Raw genomic sequence first — 12,101 nt, forward strand, 5'->3', positions numbered from 1 at the left:
AATATCTTCAACAGATTTGGTTGTCCACAGAAATTAGTCACAGATAATGCTGCAACTTTTAGGGCAAAAGAGTTGGTGGAAATGTGTGATTCTATGGGTATTAAACTTGTTCATTCCACCTCATATTATCCTCAAGGAAATGGTCTGGCAGAATCCTCTAATAAAAGTCTGATCAGGATAATTAAAAAATTGTTAGAGGAGAATAAAAGGAACTGGGATTCAAAGCTCAAGTATGCACTGTGGGCTCACAAGTGACCATTAAAAAATCCACAGGCAATTCTCCTTTCAAGCTGGTATATAGTGTTGAGGGTGTATTTCCAATTCAGCTAACTCTCCCTGTGGCAAAATTCCTTCAAGAAGAGCAGGATGAGAAAGAAGAAGATATGGCGAAGAGGATCACTGACTTAGCAGAGGTACATTAGATTAGAGAACAACTGGTTGAAAAGGTTGCAGCACATCTCAGAAAGGTCAAAGAAGCCTTTGAAAAGAAAGCAAAAACAAATAATTTTCAGATTGGTGACTTGGTCTTGAAGTGGTATGCACTAAAGGAGAAGAAAGGCAATCATCGGAAATTTGATGCTTTCTGGACAGGGCCTTTCATCATTTCACAGGTTCAAGGGAACAACACCTTCATACTAAAAAGTATGGGAGGAGAGACAGTTTTTGATGGCCTAGTTAATGGGCGATTTTTGAAAGTTTATGTTGTTTAAGGTCTTTTGGCCTTAAAGGCTGTAGATGTTTTGTTTTTATCAGTTTTGTGCATGCAAAGTAGACTCCATGCCCAATGGAACACTAGGAATTTTGGCTAATTTGTTTTCAACTGGAAAGGCAATGGTCTGCAGGTTCTTGAGACCTCACAGGGAGGCTCTCATCCCCAAAAGGAGCCAATGTTAGCTTTGTTGCATGCTGCTGATTTTCTAGGAGAAGAAATTGGTTTGGTCCTTGGTTTCTGGCTCAGAGATGGTTTATAATGGTTATCATGGTCTCTCCCTTTTTTCCCTACTACCTCCATTTCATCATTCCCTTTCATTTTTCCTTATTTCCCTCAAAACCCCTCAAAAAGTCCTTTTTCCAACTCCGGGGCACATTACGTTTTAATACTGCCAAAAGCCCCATAAACCTTTTGCATGGCCTTTGAGCGTTTTTGTTTTAATTTGTTTAAACCCGTAAAAACCCATTATCTGTTTATTCCTCGGGTGCTTTTTGTTTATAATTCTAAAACCCTTATAACCCGTTCAAAACCCTATATAAATCATTTTTGTTTAATCCCGCGTGCATATAATTAAAATTATATAACCTAGCGGGCCCCATACATGTCACATCACCCTGAGACATGTGTGTTAAATCTCCTCCGCCTGATCCTTCGCCTGTTGATCCAACGCCATTCGCTTTCCCCACTCCCATAAACCGCGCATCTATTAGTCAGCGGGGAAGGCGGTTTCTCTGCTGTCCCGTCAGCCACGCGTCATCATATAACTGGGTCATGCTCATGTGTACGTAAACCACCCTTGGCCATAAAGCGGTGCGGGTAAACTACTTACCGCCCTTCTGGTACGGTTCCCTGCCCGTTAACTGTCATGCACCTTCCGCTCCCGTCAACCGTTGGATCTGCCGCCCGCGATCCAACGGCCATCGTTCGCCCATTCCCGTTTATGCCCAATAGCCCTCTCAGATCTAATCTCCAACATCTGAGTTACCAGATCCGATGGCCTATAATCCATCTCACCTATGTGCCTTCCTGTCGCCTCCAGCCATCAGATCTTGATCGTCCGCATAATCCATCCAACAGCCAATGTTTTATCTCGGCTCTCGTTCATTTTCAAGGTATTTTCAAGTGTTTTCAGCCTGTCTTGTGCATGAAAAGGAGGGGGAAAGCCACGATCCAGCGACCTGCGCATTAAAGCCTTCAGCTACTGCATTCAACACAGTGTACCTCCGAAGGACAAAAAGGACCACCTTGAGTAGATAAATGACTACAGTAGTTATTGAAAGTCATGCAGATAATACTTCACCTGTTCAAGGAGTACACCAGAGTACAGAAAGAGCCATTTTGTTCATTTAAACATTCAGATTGTAGCAGAAGACCCATACCTAATTGTGAATGCGGTTGGTGGTCAGTTATGACCCCTCCACGCTTAGGGAAGCAAATCAATTTTGTAAACAAATTCTATATATACTGAAAAACTAGATGTAATGAGGCTGATGAGTGTTATTTTGTTGTAAGCTTCAACTTCTGGAGACTGTAACTACTGTGTAACCTACAACTTCTGGTCTACATTTCCAGCTAATACAAGCTTCTTTTGTTGTTAATTGCTCACTTTCCACTTCTTCTTCTTGTTCCAGGTTGTGCCTGTTTTGCAGTTATTCATGTGCTGTTAATGTTTAGTATTAGAGGGGCTGTCATCCCACCTCTGTGTTAGGGTTTATCATGTATCATTGAATTTGTTTGCAGGTTTCTGTTATTTTAATGCCAGAGAGTTGTCATCCTGTCTGTGTATTAGAAAACAGATTTACAGACCTTTTAACTGGTTGCAATCGGCCATCACAGGGTCCTGTGCATTTGCTGGTGTGGTCAGTCTTCTCCATTATCACCTTATCCTCGAACTGCGAGTAACTGGTGGTCTAAAGCCTTCTAGTCTGGGGTGTTCACCCATGTCTGGGGTCAATCATAGTAGAAGTGGTTATCTGGCTTGAATATGCAACATTTGTTTCATTCATCCACCATTTATCCAACATTTTGTTGAGTTTGTAATGTTCCCGAGCATCTATGATATACAACCAAGGAGAGTTTCTTGGGGTGATAACACAACCATATAACCAGCAACAAAATATAATATGGCAACAACATAAACTCAACACACGGGCAAACAAACCATAAGCAACATACACATAGACACAAGGTTTTTCACGTGGAAACCCTTTCGAGAAAAAACCACAAATCGTGTTGTTGTTATTCATGTAAATAAGAGCTCCTACTTTATTACAACAATCTATTTTGTGAGCACCCACTCATAGGAAGCACCAACTCCCTTTGATTATTTCCTAGCACCACCTAGAAGGAAGCACCAACTCCCTCTTGTTGTAGACAGCTGTCTAGCTTACCACAAGCACCATGTAAGGCACCGACCTCACAGATTTGTTGCAAGCACCAACTTGCAGGAGGCACCAACCCCCAAGCCTTCTCAAGCACCCACTAGAGAATGAAAGCATGAACTTCCTATATGCAGGCACCAACCCACATTCAAATAATAACTGAATGTTCTTTGTAGTTTGGCAACCACTCATCCTGATAATAGCTTTGATTTATGCTCACTCTGCTGCACTTTGCAACACTCTGATCTACTTTAACAACAGACACTCATCTCCACCCACGTAGCTCTGTCCTCTACTCTTCATCAACATACAATAGCTGTCGGCCTTCTGCACTCCTCAGTGCACAGTCTGCTCTTGGCCTTGCTTTAGAAAACACGGGCTCAACTCTTGGCCTTCTTTCACAAAGTGCAAGAACTTTTGGCCTTTCTCACAGCGCACAAGCACTTCATCCTTACACACAGCTCACGGGCTCAACTCTCAGCCTTGCTCACACAGCACAGGAAACTTCTGCATTTAACACAAAGTGCAGAAGCAACTTTGGCCTTTTACACAGTAGCGCAGCTCTCGGGGTCTCGTTTCTTCTGCTAAGGCATTGTCGGCCTTTACACACATAATTGGCACTCACTTAACCTCTCACAATAGTGCACTTAATCAGAGCTCTTTCCTCTTGGCTCTACGGAAATAATATTGTTTTCCCCCACATGCTCAATCGAGCCCCTGGGTTTTGTTCCTTTTCTGTTTCTTCAATTGATGCTACCACATTGTCCTGTGTCAACACTGCGTGTTGTACCTTGGCATGGCCCTGCACTCTGCTATCTACATTGGTCTCAGTCTCTGCCATTGCGTTCACTGAGAATTAATTCTCAATCCACCTCCTTACTCAAACCAGGCACAGTCCTCTCTATCTGCAACTTTACCATCACTGAGACTCTCCATGCCTATTGAAGACTCACAAAGCTTGACAACACTTCAACATGGCTTCTCTGTACTCAGGCATGGCCTCGTTGTGGATTGGTGTCCTTATTTCCTTGTATCATAGTTCTAAACAATCGTCTATTCATCCCATAGACTAATTTCTTCGATCTGCATTCACTCCTGTAGTTGTTAACCCATACGCCATCAATACACCTTTGTACTAAGATATCGGAGCTTTTCATCGCATCATCATAGTGGTGCAATGTTTCACATTGCCGATTGTCGATTTTCGATCGTCGATCTCCGATATTCAAACCCCTTCTGCTTTAGCACCCTGATATATCTCAAACATAGGACCGGGTGTTGTGACCGGGGGCTTAGCGTTAAGGCACTAAGTCTTTTAGACTCTATGGGGGCCTTTCTCCTTTTGTTAAATCTCTACACATTTGGTTTCTTATTAGCCTCACAACCAAGTGCTAACACATATCGAAGCCTTCTTTATTAACATTTTTCATTTATGCCATTGTGCCAACAAAAACAAACCGTCGATCATCGATCTCCGATTTCCTAGCTCCATGTTGCTTAGCCCTTCCCGCACATTTCTCACCACAAGACCAAAGGATGTGACCTAAGGCTTAGCCTTAAGGCACTAAGGCCTATAGACTCCTATTCGAGAGCCTTTTTCCCTTTATAAAGTGTCGCACCCTTGGTTTCTTATCTTTCCTCTAGACCATGCGCTTACCACGTCGAAGCCCCTTATCGGCAATTTCCACTTTGTGACAATGTGTTGTCCATCACAAATCTTCGATCATCGATTGCCGATAGGCCCCTCTATTTCTACCCTAGCCCTTGGTTCCTTAACACTTCACGACTGCATGCTAGCCCCCATGTCAGAGCCCTCTAATCGATGATTTCCAAATGTGGCCAAGGTGCCAACCATCGCAAACCTTCGATTGGCGATCGCCGATGTGACGTCATCACCTGCCATGTGGCATCTTTTGACCAATTCAACCCTAGCTCTTGGTTCCTTAACACTTCATGACTGCATGTTAGCCCCCATGTCAGAGCCCTCTAATCGACGTTTTCCAAATGTGGCCAAGGTGCCAACCATCGCAAACCTTCGATTGGCGATCGCCGATATGATGTCATCACCTGCCATGTGGCATCTTCTGACCAGTGACTCGTGTCACTCAAATATGGCCCATTAGACCATCCATAAACACCAAAACAACATGCCACATGTCCATCCGTACCGTGAAGTCATGATGAAGTAAGCAGCCACGTGTCCCTTATCGGAACCAATCAGATCCCGCCACTTTTCCTCATCGAAGCTCCTCCGATGCTACCTTTTGTCCTTATCCAAGCCAATTGGATCCTTCCATGTGTCCACATCGAGCTCATCTATGACCGCCATCTATCCTTATCGGACCTAACCGGATGCCTCCACGTGTCCTGCCTAGAGGAGAGAGAAAGAGGCCTCGCCTACTCTAGTTTTTCATCAAATTCCTTTATATTTTCCCTTTTGGCCTTCCCAACGATTTAACAAAGGATGCCTCAATTCCCGGCATCTTAACTTAGTCGGCATTCGCTGATCGGCAAATTCCCATTGCTATCACATATGAAACCGTCAATCGCCGATATAGCCTACTACCGGGGTTGCGATCGCCAATGCCCTGCTCCTTAGGATCCTCCGATTTTCGATTGTCGGGACCTCCGACATGCGATATCGCTAATCGCTGATTGGTGATTCACAATGTTGTCTAATACTTAGGATCCTCCGATCGCCGATTGTCAGGACCTCCGACAAGCGATATCTCTAATCGTTGATCACGATTCTCCGGGACCTCTAATATACGAGATCTCTAATTTGCGGGAGTTCTGATATGTGGGACCTCCATTCTCCGATTTGCGGGACCTCTGATCTCCAATCTTCCTCCCTACTTAAGGCTTTAATCACCCTGAACTTCAGCAAGCCATAACTTTTGAACCACAAGTCCATTTCTGGACTTCCGCATACCGTTGGAAATATCTTCCAAAGCACTTTTCCAATGGAAGGAGACCAATTAGCCATTGATCCCATCAACTACCTCAAAAGATGGCTCCAAACTCACTACCAATCTTCTGCTCCTGAACTCTCCAGACAACTAGGAAACACACCCACAATGTGTTCTTAGCATGAGGCCTACAACAACCATGGACTTCCATCCTGGTCCATCATTGTAATCATCATTTGATGGCTTCTCCAATAAGCCTGCTACTGTGATGATTCTCTACATGAAGCGTACAACTACCAAGATATTCCTCCTGAGCCATCACTACCAGCATCTGCTGCAACAAGCAACCAAGCTTGTCTGGTTGACATCAATGCCAACACTCCTGCCAATTGTTACGCCTACTAACTGCCCAACACATCTCAACAACATGATTGTTAACATCAATACCAACACATTTGCAGATGCCTTCTCTAAGCCACTGGCCATGCACACAATGCCAACTTTCCAATACGTGTGTCATAATCTTAAGTTAGAGGGATTTAATACATACCAGTAAGAGATTGTTAACATTCTATGTGCACACTGTTTTTTGTTTTTCATTGAATCTTTCTAAATAAAATTTGCTAAACTTACCATGTATTTTAATACATTAGTCATATCAATGCAATTTCCTAACAAGTTTCATTATTTACTAAAAAAAATATTTATAATTTTTCAATTTAACTTGGAAAAAATTAATTAGTCATATTTTATTAAAATCACTTACAGACGGGGAATATTGTTGATTTTAATTACATAAATAAATTCAAAAACCTTAATTACTTAAATAAAACCTCATAATTTAATAATACTTCAAAATTTAGTAAGTGGTCGATGACATGAAAATGTGATTATGTCTGGAAAATATTTAGGGAGTTGTCTTTAGTGTGACTTTTTGAAAGCATTTACTGTAAGTTTTTCGATCTAATTTCTCTAAAATCCAACAGGGATTTATTGGAATCACAAGTTTGATGGGTAATCATATGCAATGGAAGTTCCCTAGGGGTTTTCAAGAGTGTTGAATCCATATATACAATTAAGAACTAGTTTAAATAACACAAATCAAGATTTCACTTCAAATTTTTCCACGTATTCCGAAAGTCTAAAAAATCACACTAAAGACAACTCCATATTTAGTATAATAATTTCCAATATTTAGTATAATAATTGCAATTTTGGGAAATAAAAAAATAAAAATAAAAAATTGTTTTCAAATTCGTTGAGTCACAGCATTGCCACAATGGAAAATTTGTTTTCAAATTCGTTGAGTCACAGCATTGCGACAATGGAAGGAGACTAGGTAAGGTAACATGACTGGGATAATGGCACAGCCGTTAAGAAATCACAGGAAGAAAACGAATTTGATTCTTGGGCCAATGCTCGCTCGAATTCCTTCAAAGGAAATCGATAACCTCTCCTCCGGTGGAGTGCTATGCAAGGAGGGACGATATGAAGGGCTGGGTATTTTGCACGCCATGGACCTGCGCGTACCCAGCTCCAGGTATGTCTTCTTATTGCGCGGATGTATCAGAAAGAAATCGTTACCAGAAGGCAAAATTGTTCATGCCCACATGGAGGAGAATGGACTTGTGCCCAGCAGAATTCTGCACAACACGCTCCTCAACATGTATGCCAAATGCGGGAGCGTGGCGGACGCTCGCAGAGTTTTCGATCAAATAACTGAACGCGATGATTTTTCATGGGCTGTGATGATTTCGGCTTATGCTAAGTACGGACCTGCACATGAAGCCTTGGCATTGTTTTATCAGATGAAAAAGGCTTCCATTAAAATCAATGAGTTCGCTTTTTCCAGTGTTCTCTCTGCATGTCCGAACTTGGATAGTCTGAAAGATGTCCATCATGAAGCCGTCAGAAATGGGTTTGGATCCAATGTTTATGTGGGGAGTGCCCTTGTTGATATGTATGCGAAATTCGGAAGTATAGAGGATGCACGCGATGTGTTTGACAAAATGCCGCAGAGAGATGTCGTCTTGTGGAACGCCATGATTACAGCTTATGCTAAGAATGAGCCTGTTGAAGAGGCCTTGAAGCTTTTTCACGAGATGAAGCTTTCGGGTATGCGGGCTGATCATTTTACGTTTGCAAGTGTTTTGCCGGTGTGCGCCAATTTGGGAAACCTTGAACAGGGCAAGGAGATCCACCATGAGATCGATAGAAGTGGGTATCAGTCTGATGTCTATGTGGGTAGTGCCCTCGTCGATATGTATTTGAAATGCGGCAGTGTAGAGGATGCACGCCAAGTTTTTGACAAAATGCCTAGACGGGATGTGATTTCCTGGAATTCTATGATTGGAGGTTACGCAACCCATGGCCCTCCTGAGGAGGCCCTGAGGCTGTTTCGAAGAATGAAGGATGAGGCTGCAGAGGTACGGCCCAACTTGTTTACCTATGCAAGTATTATTCCTGCTTGCGCCAACATGGCTGCTCTGGAACAGGGCATGGAGATCCATGAGGAAATAAGTAGATGTGGATTGCAGTCAGATGTCGTAGTGGAGAGTGCCCTTATAGATATGTATGCAAAATGTGGTTGTATAGAGAAGGCACGGGATATGTTCGACAAAATGCCGCAGCGGAATGCTTTCTCATGGACTGCACTGATTGCAGGTTATGCCATGCATGGATCTGCAAATGAGGCCCTCCAACTCTTTCAACAGATGCATCAGTCTGGTGTGAATCCAACCCATGTAACCTTAATCTGTGTTTTGTCTGCATGCTGCCACGCAGGACTAGTGGAAAAGGGCAAGAAATACTTCCATTCTATAACCGAAGATTATCACATCACTCCTGTAATGGAGCACTATGGCTGCATGGTTGACCTTCTTGGCCGTGCTGGGCATTTGGATGAGGCCCGGGACTTCATCAACAACATGCCAATAAAGCCTGATGCTTCTGTGTGGGGTTGTTTGCTTGGTGCCTGTAGAATCCATAACAATTTAGAGCTCGGAGAGTGGGCTGCGGAACAGATTTTCGAGTTGGAACCCCAAAAGGCAGCACCTTATGTCTTACTGTCAAACATCTATGCTGCAACTGGCAGGTGGGATGGTATTGAAAGGGTAAGGAAAATGATGGAAGACAGAGGAATAAAAAAGTTGCCTGGATGTAGTTGGATTGACGTCAATAAACATGTGCATACCTTCCTTGCAGGAGACGCATCACACCCACAAATCCAGAAAATTTATGCGGAGTTGGAGAGATTGTCCCTACAGATGAAGGCAGAGGGGTATGTGCCCAACACGAATTTTGTCTTGAATGATGTGGAAGAGGAACAGAAGGAGCAAATCCTTTGCTACCACAGTGAGAAACTGGCAATTGCCTTTGGACTGATCAACACATCCCCTGGAACAACCATTCGAGTTATCAAAAACCTTAGAATATGTGGTGATTGCCACTCTGTGGCCAAGTTCATATCCAAGATTACTGTAAGAGAAATTATTGTGAGGGATTCTAACCGATATCATCACTTCAATGATGGACGGTGTTCCTGTGGTGATTATTGGTGATACTAAACTAAACATGACAAAACATACATGTGTAGACTTGCATATTAAAACCATTCTGTCTTCTTGGTTGGAGTAGGCTGTAAACTCGTCACAAACGGATCCTCTTTCCCGTGAAAAATTTGATATGAATCTGAGCAAAAATTTCAGACATGAGCAGAGTGCTACTGTAATCCAGGAGCTGTGCATGGTAGAAGGATGCCCTTGGAAGTTTTCCCTAAATCGGAATCAACCTAAATCATCAAAAAATTGATTGGAGTTTTGAATCTATGGGAACTCTGATTTTCTGTATTCCCAGATTTCAGCAACTAAGGGGAAGTTTGCTACTAGATTAGATAGCTTCTTTTTGGTTGGGTTGCAAGTAATCAAGTATTCTATTTCCATTCTGCTATGCGGACCTTTAGTTTTTTCGCAAGACAAAAAGCATTCATGACGTATCAATACCTATTCTTATTAGAATGGACAAAATATCACATCGTAATGATGCTGGTTATTCTAAATGTTGTAGATGGGCAGGGATTCAAAAAAAGTTCCATTTAATGATTTACACAATCCAATTAATATATAATCCTCTCTTGCCCGGATGCGGGTGAAACAACGTGCCATCAATGCAGGCACTTGTCTCAACACCTGGGACGAGCTTGATTTGATGGGCATACGATTTAAGGCAAGGGAGATTGGGTTCAATTCATTAACCATGTTAATAGTCATTAATAAGTTGCAGATCCGGAAGGACAGAGCCTTCAAGTCGAACGCGCCTGCTTAGAAATTGGATTGCGCAAGGATGAGGCATCCTTGTCCTCTGCCGGCGATGGAGGTTATGCCCTGGCTATATAGGGGGCAGTACCAGTCACGCCAGGACCAGAGCAAGCAATTTGAAGTTTGTTTTTGGCAAGACACTTCTCCGAAGGGTCGTCTCAGGGTGGTGGAGCAGAGTTTCATTGCCCTCGCCTTAGGAAGTATGGCACGCAGCAGAGGAGTGCCTCGTCGAGGCGGTAGATCTGGTATCCGCATTGTGTATGAGGAGGAGGAGCAGCAACCTGTTGCTCCCATGGCTGCCATGGACCCTTCGTCCTCCAGCTCCGAGGAGGAATTTCTGCTTCTGCCGGACTCTTACCAGACAATTCGCCTTCGAATTCCTGGAAGACTCTTGCGCTCAGATGTCATTCTTAACTTTTCGGTTTATCTCTCAGAGGCGGCTCCTGCAGATCTCTCTTCATCTTCTCCGGCCTCCGCGAACCTTCAGAGCAGTGAAATTTTACTGGGGGACATGCTCGGGAGGGTGTATCGAGTCCCACGGCCCCTGGCCGCCGTCGAGCCGGATGAACAGCCTCCGCAGGCTCCGGTCCAGACGCATTCGACTCAGGCCATGTCGGTGCAGGAAATTCCGCCTCCGGGTAATGCTACTCAGGATAGACGAGAGGGCCAAGATTCGGTTCAGCCAGGTTCGGATGGGCAGCTTCGATGTGACGAGGAGCTGGTTATCTGGCTCGATTCGCCTAGTCCGGAGCTGAAGAATCCACCGGGGTCGCCCAGCCACCCTTCCTGAGTCTACTTGGTTCAGCTTCTCCAGGTTTTTGTTTAAAGTTTTCTATGTATTTGCTGGTTCTCAGTCTGGTCGTTCTCAGTTCTACTACTCTGCCTCCGCTTAGCGGTTTGTCTCTAGTCAGTACTGTGTCAAAGGTTAGCGTTTGTAGGCTTTACAAAGTCTGTGTTTTGTCTGTCCGCTGTCCGAAGAACTCACATGGACAAAGTTTTGTAACTGGGTCTCACTGGAAAGATAGTCTGTTTCAGTTGTTTTTGTCAGAGGGCTGGCCACGCCCCCCTCGGATGATGTAATCTTTGTAAATATTCTCTTACCTTAATATAGACTTAGACTTTACTTAGAAAAAAAAAAATATATAATCCTCTCTTTGCTTTTCTAATATGCTTCTTATATTCAGTTAAATTAAAGGTATAGAACATGTTTTTGTTTCTTTAAAAAGGAATTGCAGGTAGGTCACTACCACAAAAGCATGATATATTTTGTTTGGGTAAACGAAAATCATTATTAAAATAAAATTACAGACTGACCTGACTATACCAAAAAGCTTAATATCATAATAAAAGTGTTACCAACAACCACCAGCAGAATGGCATGTCAAAATTTCTTGAATGTAATAATTGAATATTTATCTTTTAAATGTTAGGAGTTTATTTGTTGTTGAATTATGATTTGGCAAATAACAATAAATTCACTATTGCATTCTTTACAATAAAAATGCTGCAAAATATAAAATATGGAACCAAGAAATAGATGCATGTATACTCACAAAAATATAACACTGTTGTTTTTGGACAATTGTCCCTGGAAAAACCCTGAACGGAAAACTAATGCAGCAGATAAGGATTTTATTATTATTTTTCAGCAAATTCAAAAATACAATGATCAGCATGTCAATCTGGCAAAGCTCTAACAATCTTCTACAAGCAAAATAATCTGGAAGACACCCTTGTCTCCCTCTGCCACTAGTCTGGCCTCTCCTAGCCACTCACACCCCTG

The 12,101-nt window shown here is 42.9% G+C and overlaps 1 pseudogene; it reads left to right on the forward strand.

Moving 5' to 3' along the window:
* Positions 1-7,294: 7,294 nt before the first annotated feature.
* On the forward strand, positions 7,295-10,439 carry LOC149186583 (pentatricopeptide repeat-containing protein At1g11290, chloroplastic pseudogene; annotated as a pseudogene).
* Positions 10,440-12,101: the final 1,662 nt, after the last annotated feature.

This window comes from Pinus tabuliformis, chromosome 3_1, assembly GCF_031772625.1.
Source record: "Pinus tabuliformis cultivar Carrire ecotype Pingquan chromosome 3_1, CPIR1, whole genome shotgun sequence".
NCBI lineage: Eukaryota > Viridiplantae > Streptophyta > Pinopsida > Pinales > Pinaceae > Pinus > Pinus tabuliformis.